At 49.5% G+C, this 14,138-nt stretch overlaps 2 long non-coding RNA genes across 5 annotated transcripts in view; one reads left to right on the plus strand and one right to left on the minus strand.

Annotated features, from left to right (window-relative positions):
* Positions 1–14,138, minus strand: part of LOC129380558 (uncharacterized) — a 90,325-nt gene that overhangs the window by 11,671 nt on the left and 64,516 nt on the right. The window lies entirely within an intron of this gene.
* Positions 3,430–14,138, plus strand: part of LOC126545626 (uncharacterized) — a 36,370-nt gene continuing 25,661 nt past the window's right edge. Inside the window, exon 1 of the long non-coding RNA XR_007602407.3 lies at positions 3,430–6,478. This is a non-coding gene — a long non-coding RNA (uncharacterized lncRNA). The remainder of the gene's footprint in view (positions 6,479–14,138) is intronic.

Genomic DNA, 14,138 nt, shown 5'->3' on the forward strand with positions numbered 1-14,138 from the left:
CAATATAAAAGGGAACACTCAGACTTTGTTGCAACTGTGATCTATGCTAGAGTGCAATCCTGAACCTAATTCACTGATATGTGCGACAAAGCTTGCCGAAGAATCCTGATCATATATATATATAATTAGTCATATCATAAGAAGCCAAGAAACACTGACACCAAGGCTTGGCTTGGTGTTGTTGGCTTCTTATGATATGACTAATAAAATTCGGGCCCCTCGGTTAACCCCCTTTCTTCTCGTTTATATATATATATGTATATATATATCCTTTTTTGTTGTCCGTAAAAGTTCACTTCAGTAACAAGGTAAATTACCGGCGCTTTAAACGCACATCTGGCACTCACTTTCATGCAGGCGTGCCGTGTGCAGCAGCATTTGCGCGTTTGTTTCTCCCGTCTTCGCGGTGATAAACGCGTGGCTCAAGCCGAGCAGGGAGGGATACCTGCGAGGCAAGAAGTATGCGCGGCGGTGCACGGCTTGCACAATGCAGCCAGAAAAAGCGCGTCGGCGCTTCCGCATAGGCCGATTTCATCACTGCAACAGGTCAGCGTGCCTGTGCGGCGACAGGAGAGAAGTGACGACATGCGGACCATCACAGAGCATTACGCCATGCCCTACAGGACTTCCGCGACGTTTCTCACGACGGGTGGCGTCTGCTGACGCGTTCTGCTCGTCTGGCTGCTGCTGCTAGCAGTGACAGGATGTGAAAAAATCTCGCGTCTCGTGAGCAGTACGTTGGACGTGTTCTGATTATCACAATCAACTCCCTAACGCTCTCAGATGACTGGTAAATGAGCAATGGAACGCCAAGTGCCGAGGAAGAAGAAAAGGGCAAAGACACTAGAACAGATTGTCCGAAAGGCGCCTGTTTTCTCAATTTCCTCGCAACACTAGGAGCACACGATTAGAGTACACAGCACGGGCGAGGGAAGGGAGGACAGGTGTAGTCAAATTAGCGTGAGTGACGTGAGAGAACTACTGTGTTAATAGTCGCCTGTAGTAAAATGAAAATCTGGGTCACGGCCATGTTAATTACGTTCCATTGTGGGCACACAGGGTGGAATTCGGGTGACCGTCCTGTACATCATGAGACGTGAAGTGCAGAAAACGCCCACTACGCAGGACAAGAAATAGAACTAGACGGCGTAGTCGCTTTTAACCCTCGTGTTTCGCGAAAGCCCACTTTTCGAAGTTTATATGTATTTATATTACCTGCTCGCATGAGTACAATTTCTTCTGGATACATGCAAAAGAAAGAAAAAAAATAGAGAAACAGGACGTGGGGGGGGGGGGGGGGGGGGAGCTTCCTGTTTGCACCGCAATGTTATCCTTTTTGCACTGAAGTGCCACTCAATAACTGATTTGAAACGTGATGACGACAGACTGATAAACGCACCGATAGATAACAGAACCCATATTCGCAACCTTTGAGCGGCCAGCGGCACCAATCTGCGTGATCAAACCGCAAGGCCGCCATGATAACGTCACGTAAGGAACGAAAAGACCAAGTAAGGCTCTACACATTATCAACCCATGTCAGAACGCGTAGAGCACACGCCCAACCGCATGGCTGGATTCTGCATAGTTATGTGCACAAGCGACGCGCGCTAAAGTTGGATCTAACGATCCGTCTCGGCACGGGTGACCTTGGGGAGGCCGATTCAAGGGCACCTGCGCGCCACATCAGCCGTGCAGTCACAGAGCCAGCTGTTGCTAGCCGTGCGTGCCCTGCGGTTCTGCCACCCCATTGAGGAGTGAGGCTGGCGCCCACCGCCTCAGCCAGCGTCCCAGACACGGAACACCCGCGTTCACGACCCGGTCGGCACAGCCTCGAGGCGAGAAGCGGCGCCGCGTAGTTGGATGCAGCAGTGAATGAGAGGAAGCTGCCCTGTCTACGTGCCAGGAGGTTGGCGCTGGTCTATTTTTTCGCATTTCGCAGCGATACAGAGACGTGCAGGTGCCCCTGCAACATGGCTCGTAATCTTGTAAACCAAACAATAAAGACGGTATCGTATGTCACTTTTAGTGCCTCAAAGAATTCAGATAAGGTTGCCTATAGCACCCGGCACCTAACTGATATGCAACGCAGAGTGCAACACTATACATATATAACTTTTGCATCATAGCTAAATTCGCAATTGTGAAACGCCAGCGCAGATAGCGGATGTGACTCGGTCTGACAATCGCTGAAGTTTATTTTTCGCCTCAGCACCGGAGCAGCAGTCGACTACCCGTTGTCTTAACAGTCCCCGCAAGCAGCTGGGCTGCGGCCAATACGCGCTGCACGCATCTGTTTTTCAAGGTAACAGACAGTTAAGCCCTTCGCGGCTTTCTTTTGTTGCACGCGTGCGCACAATGGCATGCTTAGAGATCCTCGGTGCAATGCTCCAGGGCGTAACAGTTCGCTCCATCGTATAGACGAGACGCCACAGGGACACACGCGCCCAGCACATCACACGTGCGCTCCGATAAGGCGCATTGAGTTGACCGCAGATAGCGTAAGCTAGCCGAGGCACGGTCAAGGTCGGCGACGCAATAGGGGCAATCGCGCTGGCGCCACGCGCGATTCGTCGATGCGTTATTCCTCACTCAGGCGCTCGGTGCTCCTGCGGGCAGTGCGCAAACGATTCATGGGTCGAGGGTATGGCCCGCGCCACTACTCGCACCAAGAGGAACAGAACACTCATATTCTTAAATATTGGATCGTCCGCGACTTGTAAGCGCGTCATGATGGGACCGCGCTACGGTGGCTTTATGCAGAAGTAAGCAATTGCCTCAACCGGTAGTAGTGAACCGTAGGCTGCTCCGCATCGTTTCTTTTGTCTTTATAGTCGCTTCGCGCCCACAGCCCAAGCGGAAATGAAAATTTAAAAAAATAATTATAAAGGGAGGAAACTGGAGGGAGGGGAGGTACGAACGAGGCATAAAAGGCGAAGTATACACAACACAGACAATAGGTTTTGATGAAAGATAAACTGGGTGGGGAGGCAAACCTTGCTGAAGTTAAGGAACCTCTGTGAAAGACGCCTCGAAAGCAGCAGACAAATTCTTGTAAAGGGGAGCGCGGAAGCGGTGCGGAAAAAAAAAGGGGGAGACCAGACAGGAGACGAAGTTATATAAAGTGAACCATAAAATAAAAATAAGTCAAATCTCAACCCATCTCAACTTTCGTATAATCTGAGTTGCGGTCTGATCAAGGACAGTGGAGCTAAGCACAAGTTACTCGCCGCGGTATAGCGCAGTGGTTGTGGCGTTGCGCTGCTGAGCTCAAGGTCGTCTCAATCGCGGCCGCGGCGGCCGCATTCCGATAAGGGCGGAATGCAAAAACGCCCGTGTAACATGCATTGGGTCCACTTTAGAAGAACCGCAGATGATCGAAATTAATCCGCAGCCCGCCCCACGACTACGGCGTGCCCCATAATCAGATCGCAGTTATGGCACATAAAACACCAGAATTTAAAATTTTTAAGCACGAGTTCAAGGGTTATAATATGTGAATAATTGCAGTCACTCTTAGGTGACAACTGCACATTGATTGTGCACTGCGAGATATTGTGAGACGCACAGCTGTACCATCCTGTGTACACCCCCGAGCAAAAGTATACGGACCACGCGAGCGCGTGCCAGCTTAGACATGGCTATAGACTGCGTCGACGTGCCTTCTGGCGGCGTGGTACCTGCTGTCGAGAATGGCGCCACAGTGGCGGTGCGCATGCGCGTCCCACCATATCTGCCAGCGTGTCATGTTGCTTTCCCTGCTGAAGTTACTCTGCTCGTCGACTATAAACTTCAACGGCATGCCGTTTGTTCTGCTCTCGCATCTTCGCCGCTGTTACACTGAGCGGGTGCGGCAGAGCTGGCTCCCGTCACGCAACGCATTCATTCTGTTATCGCACGGCCTACTGCCTGCTCTCGCGCCTTTTGATGAATTGCGCGGAATGTCTTGCTTCTTATTGTGGCGTTACGTCATCGGAAACGCTTCAATATTTGCTGTCGCGTATTGAAGCATGGTTCTCAATCGGTGTCCTTTGTCGCGCAGGTGGACTCCGTGACAGAGTGTCAACAGCATCTGAAAGCAACAGTAGCTCGCCAACTTTCCCTAAGAATCCTCAAGAGACGAATCTGCCGGTTGTCCCCTTCTCCAACTACGGAACGTAACCTACTTTCTAGGGGCAGGAGTGAATTAAACTTTATACGGCGTGCGGAATATTCCTGCCCTGTTCATATATTTTGGCCCGTGGCAGTGTTCCCGCAGTGGCCTATGGAGATATTTTTTTTTTATTGCGATATGGAGATTTGTACGTGCATTACTTGCTATCGTCTTCGTTGAACAGTTTTAGAAGATAACAGCTGTACGGCGCCTTTCAGTTTTTTAGCGTGCACACAGGCACCATTGATATCTAGTCGCACTCCATTTGGGCGACAAACAACGTCGACTGCAAAACCTTTCTTAATTACGCGGCAGCGAATATTGGAAGCGTTTCCGATTATATTACGCCGCCGTAGGGAGCAACGTATTCTGTGCAAGTCAGCAAAGGACGCCAGTGGAGGGTGTTAGCCGCAAGACATTCGAATGAATCCAACGCGCCACGGAGGTGCGAGCCAGCTCTGCCGTAGCCACTCACAGAAACAACGGCGCAGATGTGACAGATCAGAGAAAGCGAAGTCGGCGAACACCGTAACGTCATCAGATAAAGCAATACGACACGCCAGCAGATATGATATAGGATGCGCTCCGCTGCTTTGGTGCGACTTTCGACAGTAGGCGCCGCGCCGCAATAAGGTGCGTCAATACAGCTCGCCACGCGTTCCCGTAGTCCGTATACTTCTGCTCACGGCGGTGTACTATATACTTGGTTAGTACAACAGTAATGGAAACAAAAACTGACGCAGCATATAGGAGAATGTTCGGACAATCTCTCTTCTCGCCCTCTTTTCGTTGAAAAGATATAACCTTTCACTTTCAATCTAACTGAGTCCACCTCTCGAAATTTGGGGAAATCACGGAACCCCAGTTTTTTCTTGTGCCCGAGAGAAACAAGAAGCGAGTTGGTCCATGACGGTGCATTACGCTTTGCTAAACAGCTCAGCAAAAGCGGTATAATAGGGCTTTTTTTTTTTTTTTTTACCTACACTACGTGCGGGCTCGTGTACAAGAGTGTAGTGCTGGGCAGAGGCTATGACGTCCTGTGCTGCACTTGGCTTGCTGGGCTCTAGCCAGTCAGAGCCGACTGCGCGTCGTCTTCCGCATCAGCACACGAAAAGCGCTTGACTCCGCACTTACTGGCTGCGTATATGCCCTTGCCTGAAACTAAACGCCAGTGTACTACGACTTTCCTTTCATCAACAAATATAGACAAACTGCAGCGAAATACATCGCGAATGCGCAGTGCACGAAGACAACTTCTTAATGCGTCTGATACAGCGCGGAGTCCGTAACAGCCTGCACCATCCGCAAGTAAGATAATTTTATCTTCTTGGAAGATTAGCTCACCTTCCTATGTGACATACAGTCACACCATCACTTCACTACTGTCCTTGCAGCGAATATTCGCTGTCGTCGCTATAGCAGCGCCGACAGTCACAGACAAAGTGGCGCCACCCGTTTGCAACACCAGCCTGCTTGTTTGCCGTCTGCTGCCTACAGTCATCGAAATTACAGCGTTTTAGAAAGTATAGTTTTCATGCTACACTACAGCTATAAAAATGGCTTCGTATAGGAGGTGGAGCTACACTGTGCTACAAGTAAAAATAAAATCGCAACTTCCTACACTAGCTACACTCGTGTAGCCAGTGTTGGTCTTAAATTTTGCCCTAATTTTCCAGTTTTGTATCATTCACATGCGCTTCTACGAGTTGATTGAGGTGCTCGTCTTCTTAACCTACGTCACGGTGCAGAGTTTCTCTGTGTCCTTTACTACTCGGGCAGGGATGGTGCACCGCGGCGATGCTACATTAGCATTGTCACGCCGTTATGCGAAACATCAACCAGTGTCAGAGGCACGCGAGGCGACGTCCGAGACAAGAGAACGGACGCTTGGAAAAGAGCAGCAGATCCTACCGCGCCACGCGCCCAACATTTGAGCGAGCGCTCGGTAACAATGGCAAAGCGTCATTCGAGCGGCACGCAGCACGTGCGGCCTTGGCATGCCCTTGGCGCTCCTCGGGCGGCGCGCGGAGAGCGCGGCACAGCTGCGGCTTCCGGGTGGGCGAACGCGCCGGCCGCGCAGCCACGTGTCTTGGACGGGGCGTCAGGGGCGCACGATCGCAAGGCGGGTCCTGCGGCCGCCTACGGCGTGTGCGCGCGACGCCGGCTGCTGCGCGGACGCGCGCCAACTTCAAACGGGCGCGCGCGCCGCGTTGCGCAATGGCGACCGCAGCGCGCGCCTCCTCAGAGAGTCGGCATGGTGTCAGAGACAATTGGGCAAGCGGCGGGGAACACGCTGCATGTCTCAGCCGGGGGAACGACCCAAAGGTAACGTAAGTCTAAGTTGTATCCTGCGAAAGCGTGCTCGTATCGGGGATTGCCGCCGAATGGCCAAGCTGGGAATTGCTACGCTTCTTCTCGTGGCGCCACGAATGACCCGAGTGTTCTGTTGGCTAAGCGGGATAGAATCAGTTTGGCGGCGCTGAGTGGGGTTTGCTCTTCTAGTTCAGGTTAGCGCTAAAGGTGACTACAGCGAAGCAGCTAGTCCTTCGCATCAGTAGTGCAGCAGCACGCAAGCGGACTGACCCTATGCCCTCAAACGGTTCTTGAGGCATTTGACACTGCGCGAATTAATAGCAAAGGCATAAGATACCAGTGCCGGCAATTTTCTCCAAGAAGGAAATCTGTGGAAATGGCAGGACTTCTGTAATCGTAGTCGTCCTGCCCGCTTCTGTAGCATAGATGGCGGTAGTTATCGGCATCTCCTGGGGTGTGAAGGCCAGTTTTCTCATCGATTCGGTGCCCGCGCGATTAACTCGTGGTGCGTTCCTTTGTCACCATCTATTGCAACGGTCGCGCGCATCGCTGTTGCTTCGTTAGTTGAACCTTCTTTGTTTATACTGATCCAGGGAGCAGAAAAGGATTCAGTTCCTAGTGAGCTGGTCTGTATGAGGCCGGTGAAAACGCCAGTTGCGTTTAAATTCTCATTTTGCTTCATTATGCCCTCGAGTGACGGCTCGCCGCGGCGCTGGCAGATCCTCGAAACCATATATTCGTGATATGGATTAGATAAGGTGGAAAATAAAATCATGAGAAACAGCGTCCATTATGAAACCCTGCAATAACCATAGACCCATAAGCAATATGTATGTAACCCGTTACGTCGTCTAGGTTTTCCCTAATTGTACAGCACTTTTCGTGCAAAATTGGCAAATGGAAACAAGAGTAGCAAGGAGTTGAGAAATTAAGCGATCTACTAAGAGAGAGAGAGCCGAGTCAACAGCCAAACGGGAAGGAAAAGCGAAAAAAATATGTAACCGTTGTTTGTGAAAATATTTATGGATCAAAATCTTTTTATTTAAAAAGGAAGTAGAAAAAACGCCGCCGGAACTACAGAATTATTCTGTGTGTTTTGAATGACGCTTCTACAGTTATCAGTCGAACCGCCGGACGTAGCCACTTCTCTGCTGTGCTTATTTGGGTGTTTTCTAACCTTTCGCGGTGGGCGCAGTACGTCTAGAACCGCAGCGTCCTGCGCTCTACGCGGTTTTATGGCATTGGCGGCCATGCATCGTTACGCAACTTCCCATATAACACTACGAGTCGGTTTGGGCACTTAGTAGAGCAGTAAACGAGGCATCCAAAAGAACACAGATACACAGGCACGCCTGTGTAATCTCACAGGCGTACCTGTGAGATACACCTTATTTCATTTCTCTTTTGCGGGTTTGCGCATCTTTATGGCGAACCGTGGCCATTATTCACATTTGTACTAGTAAAGATACCCCCCCCCCTCATTTGCATAGAAGAGTTACCCTGGGTTGGGCGCCCCCCCCCCCCCCCCTCCGAAAAAAAAAATTCTGGGTGCCTGTATACGTGCCTGTATATACGATACCGAACCACAGCGTCACCTGAAAGAGTGAGACTCGTGATTAGAGGCCCCGACTACGCGTGCCTGATGCGCAAGCCAACACTTGTCCTACTGGTGTAAAAGGCTGTCGCACGTTGGAAAAGGCAAATGCTCGTTAGGATTTGCTTCAGTGAAACTAAAAGGTCAAGTGTGACATATTAGTACATTGCACTGTTTGCTGAACAAGCATCTAGCGAGTGCTTATTATGCGCGCATTCGATGGCTCTCTCATATTGTAGGACAGCGTGACACGCTTCTCCGAGGAACTGACCCCATCACGTGACCGACAGACGGAAGCAAAGACATAAATTAAGGAGGCGATATTTGTTGTAGTTGGCTGCTGCTTCCGAGACGTTATTTTTTATGGTCGAGTTTGATTCCGGTATAGATGGCTTTAGCTTTAGTTGACGGGCGCCGCCATCTTGGAAACGCTGCATCGTTCAGCCACCATGGGAATGATGGGAAGTAGATAGTCTGATCTTCGTACTTGCGGATTCATACGTTCTTGTGGTTTTGTTTATTATGCTTTATCTGTCTTCATTGCTCTAAATTTTAAAAGCGATCTATACTTTTCTAAGTGGAGAATACCCTGCGAACATGCACAATCGCTATTAATAGCAGCGGCTCATAACCTGTCGAGGTGGACAAATTGAAACGCGCCAAACATCTGAACACGCTGGCTTGCCCGCTAGAAATTCAGAAGGGCTTTCTATGCCGCTTGTCGGTGCATGTGTCCGTGGCATAATGGTATCAATGTCGGGCTTCTGTGCTAGAGGTCCTGCGTTCGAATCCTGCCATCGCATTGTTGTAATAATGTTTATTTAATGACCTAATACGCAGTACATTGTTGAACATGACGAAGTCTCAGAGCCGTTTGAAGCCAGAAGGGCGAGATTTCGGTACATTCGTGTACCTCCCATAATTCCCATGCTGGCTGAACCGCCCCGATAACAGCTCCCGTAGACACTAGCGCCAGAGTTCGCTCTACTAATTATTGTATGAAACTCTATGCTACTGAAGCGACATTCTTTTCCTGTTGTGTGCAGTAAGAAGTGCAGTCATGTTCAGTATGTACTACTGAAGAATTAGTGGCAAAGCTGCATAACTGGTAGGTGTCTAATTCTCTTACTAAAAACCTTCACAAAGCACTTTAGCAAACGACGCGTGCAGCGGATGGTTAGCGAATGTGACGTAGATGCCAGCGCATTGCCTCCGAGATTTTCGGCGCTCTACGGACGCCGCCGTATCTTGGAGGTCATGCCGAGGAGCCATGCCGGCGTTTTAGGTTCTGCGTCATTTCCAACGAGTGGTCGTGGTAGATTTCTTTTTTCCTTTTCGTTTAGGCATCAATGCATCCAATACTTGCGAGCTTTTCGTGACGCATCGACTCGAAACTCAAACATAAAATTTTGCACGGTGGCGGCTACATATGTTACACTATGTCAAACGGCGTTTTACGCTGCCCGAAATTCTGTTGCAGCTGCCCTTTAACAGCCCAACATGGCGGTACCCTAGCAATCGCATTGTCTGTCCTTACTGGCATAACGTATGCATACTAAAGTGCACGTAAGGTATATTTTTTTTCTTTCATCTAGAAGGCTGCCTTTCGGCATTATTATATAAAAAAAAAACAAGAAACAAATGTGATGTAACCCCGACTCGGTGCCAGAAGTCCAGCAAGGCTCTGTTAAAACAGTAATCATGCCGGCCACTGCGGAGGCCAGACGGCTGTTTGCAAGTTTGAACAAGCGTACACTTTGCACGAGAACGAGAGAGATATAGACACGGTTGCTACCGCGATTACTTTTTGTGGAGCAGTGACTGATATGAATCCAACACTTCTATAAACATTCAACAAATAATGTGCGCGGTTTCCGCTAATATGCTAGCTATGCTATTCATTTTCGTTTTTCCTTTTATTTATTTTATACTCATTTTGTGTAATAGTCATCTTCACGACTTTGATTTGTTTTAAACAAGAAAAGAAAAAATAAACGAAAAAAGAAAGTGTGGTGTGAGGGGTGGACAAAGCAAGCGGTAGCACGACGTCAGGAAGTTAGCGCGGGCAAGCCAACCTTCTCTGAGGCCGCAGTCCTTTCCGCCTTTTCACCTCTCTTATGGGCCCATAAGCGTCTTGACTCTTGAATAGAGCGTACTAGGATATCCTTAGCCCAACGTGCATTTGGGAATCGGGTTCTGCACGTGGTTGCTAGACCTTTCAACGCATTCCTTGGTTCGGGGTAGTTTTTAGTGGCGCCTGCTGTCATAGGTTCGCTCTGTGGCTGGCGCAGGTGCATTCGCCCGATGCAACAAAGGAGCCACTGCTTGCCTGTCACAGGGTGAGAGTTCTTATGTCATCGGCTTTCCTTTGCATTTCTTCGTGACTAGGCTTCAATGTTGTCACGTGACGCTTTTTTTTTTCTTCGCAAAAATTACGAATCTCGCATGAAATGCCGGGAGATGGAGTCGAATGGCAGCACTAGGAGGCTAAGTCTAAGAGTATTACAACGCTAAGTATTACAACGGCTAAGCGTATTACAACGAATTTCGGGGGGTAAGTTAGTATAAGGAGATAGTTGATTAAGGAGCTACAAGGGCGTTCGAAGCGGGAAAGATGAAGGCTGTACGAATTTATGCACTATAACTCTGTGTTGCTATAGTCTAAACATTTCACCGCTGTCCAACTCGCTACCTTGCCTGCATTTAATGGATCAGAAAGCGGCCAAGGAAAAATCATGCCGGTTTCGACGCGTTTTCAACTTGCAGTTCACGCAGACGCTATACAACAAGGCACAATTGGCATATGTGACAGTGAGTTATTAAACCGAGGTTAATAACTGGCTGTCAGATATGTTGCTAAGTTCTTGCGGCTACGCGGTAGCGGTAAAAAAGTCGGCAAGTTCATTGCGTAAAGAAGGAGCGACTTCGCAAAGAATATAGTAGCTTGTACTGAGTGTTTGTACACTCTGCTCGATATCACATGGAACGCTTGAGTTGCATATATGTCAGGGCTGACATCTTCAGCTTCCATTAAACTCTGTCTCTCACACACAGATGCTGAGCATAAACAGATAAGTCGACGCTTGTCAAATGCAATTTATTGCATACAAGTTTCTACAGGGAAATATGCATTGTTAAATTTTTCTGCTCGCTTACGGGGTATATGAATGCAACTCATAAAGGTTTGTGTAACATTTGTTCTGCTTATCGTGCGTATTAATCGCGTCTTAAGCGGAAAATCGGACCGCAGGTTAGACTTGGTCGTTGCATTTATGCACATCAAGTGCGAGTCTCTCGTGCCAAAGAAGTTGAAACGTTAGCAAATGAAGCAGTCACTACCTTCTTTCGAACCTTCTTTATAAGAGTGTAGGACCATATTTACTTCTAGCGGTGTTTTTGTGCAAATGCATTGACCTAGGTGGAGAACAAGAAGAATTTACGTCATATATAGGGTTTCTTCCTAAAGTTTACGTGAGTTGCGACGCTTAGAACGAAAAAACTGTCAGCGACACCACTGTCAGTGACATCACTAACGTGAGGCGATTGACTACGAGAGTGAATATAATATATATATATATATATATATATATATATATATATATATATATATATATATATATATATATATATATATTGTAGTGGGTAATATGCATGTGGCACAGTGCGGACTGCCACCGCTGCGGCGCGAGACCAGAGCTCGGGCTGTTGATGCGAAGCGCTACGACTCGTGATCTAGAGCTACCTGCGATCCCTCGAACGAGCTGCAATAAACCCCATTTCATTTGGTGGAAGTGCGGGGTAACCTTGAAAACTGGAACTCCGAAGCCGGACGCTACCGACTGCTGCGACCATGCCTGACGAAGCCACCCAGGAAGATGCACCACAGCCTTCGACGGCCGTCGTTTCCGGTGCATTGCGCCAGCGTGATCCTGCCATCTTTAGCGGCCCCGATGATCATGACGTGGAGGATTGGTTGTCATCTTATGAACGGGTGAGCCAGCATAACAAGTGGGACGACGTCACCAAGTTGCACAACGTGCTGTTTTACTTAACCGGCGTCGCGAACCTCTGGTTCCGAAACCACGAACACAATTTCACAACGTGGAGCAGATTCAAGACAAGTTTCACAGAAGTGTTTGGGCGCCCCGCTGTGCGCAAGCTTCGCGCAGAACAACGTTTACAGGAGCGCGCGCAACATCACGGTGAAACGTTCACAAGTTACATCGAAGATGTCATTGACCTGTGTAAGCGCATGAATCCGTCAATGGCGGAACAGGACAAAATAAAACACATTATGAAAGGCACTGATGAGGACGCATTTCAAATGTTGTTAGTGAAGGATCCGCGTACCGTCGCCGAAGTTATCAATTTGTGCCAAAGTTTTGACGAGCTACGGAAACAACGCATCTTAGCTCGGCGCCCACCGCCTACGGAAGATTCGTTAGCAGCATTGGTTATTGGCGACAACCACACAACTTTGCTGACGCAAATAAAAGAATTTGTGCGCGAGGAGGTCGCGCGACAGCTCTCGATTTTGCCGGCCACGGAGAAGCCTTCTCAATATTTGGCTCCAGCGATCCGACAGGTAATTCAAGAGCAAGTGACCGAAGCTCTTCCACCTCCGTGTCAGCCGGCTCCCGTGGCTGCGCCTCTGACGTATGCTGAAGTCGCTGCGCGGGCGCCTCGTCTGCCGGGATTCTCTCCTCCGCCTTCAGCGCCTCTCCAGCCGGTGTTCTCTCATCCGCCTTCGCCTCTCCAGCCGGTAGCTCCCTTTTCCAGCGCACAGCAGCAAGGTACAAATCCTTGGCGCACTGCTGACAACCGCCCAATATGCTATGCCTGCGGTACACCGGGACATGTAGCGCGCTTCTGCCACCGGCGCTTGCCGGCCTTCGTGGGCACCGCGCGACCACCCAGCTCCGGCTTCCGACCATTCCGTATGCCTCAGCGACCACCACCGGAAGTCTACGCTGCTGGTGACATACCAGCACCGCAGTCACAGCTCTACAGTACTCGTCGCTCGCCTACCCCTCGTCGGCGCTCACTCTCACCCATGCGTCGTAGGCCCAGTGCCAGTACTACTGAGGCGGAAAACTGATTTCCGCAGTTCCTGAGGCACGAACTGCGTCATCGTCGGAACATCTAAGTCCTCGTTTTCCCCCCGCTAACGTTATTGAAATGTCCGTTGATGGCATCAAATGTTTTGCGCTCTTCGATACAGGTGCTGCTGTATCCGTGATTAGTGAGAAACTTTGCCGTGAATTACGGAAAGTGACCATGATGCCTTCGGTACTATTGCTTAGAACAGCCAGTGCAACAAGTTCAGCCAGTCGCTATGTGCACTGCCAGGGTGCTGATTCGAGACATTTTGTATTCGATTGATTTCTTTGTGTTGACTAGTTGCTCCCACGATGTGATTCTCGGTTGGGATTTTCTGTCGCGCCATCACGCCGTCATTGACTGTGCACGTGCTGAGGTTCAGTTCTCCGTTCTGTGCGATTTGCCATCTCACGACTTTCAAGTTCATGATGTTACCACGATCTGTGTAGCTTCAGATACTGACCTTCCCCCTCACAGCGCGGTATTTGTCTCTCTTTCATGCGCATCGCTTGCCGAAGCGACGGTCATGTTTTCACCCGCTGCCGTATTCATTCGCCGCCAGCCTATGTTGTTGCCTTTCGCCCTCCTCACGGTTCACCATGGGGCTGCAGAAATACTGATTTCTAACCCAAATTCGCAGACTTTGGCTTTGCACTGTGGCGAGACTATTGGTACCATCCAGACTGTGGACGCTGACGTTATTGTGCATTTCCCTGTTCCCGACGACGTGGATACTGCCAACGTAACAGCACTGGCACCCCATGTGCCATCTAACCGAGTATCACCAGATGTTTTTTGTCGCTCTATTGCCGATGACCTCGAGCCGACACAAAGTGAGCGGCTTATTACTCTTTTAAATGATTTTCACGCCTCTTTTGACTGCAACCAAGCATCATTAGGCCGCACAAGTGCCGTCTCTCACCACATTGATACGGGACATCACGCACCATTACGCCAGCGTCCGTACCGCATGTCATC

The sequence above is a fragment of the Dermacentor andersoni genome, chromosome 1, assembly GCF_023375885.2.
Source record: "Dermacentor andersoni chromosome 1, qqDerAnde1_hic_scaffold, whole genome shotgun sequence".
Classification (NCBI taxonomy): domain Eukaryota; kingdom Metazoa; phylum Arthropoda; class Arachnida; order Ixodida; family Ixodidae; genus Dermacentor; species Dermacentor andersoni.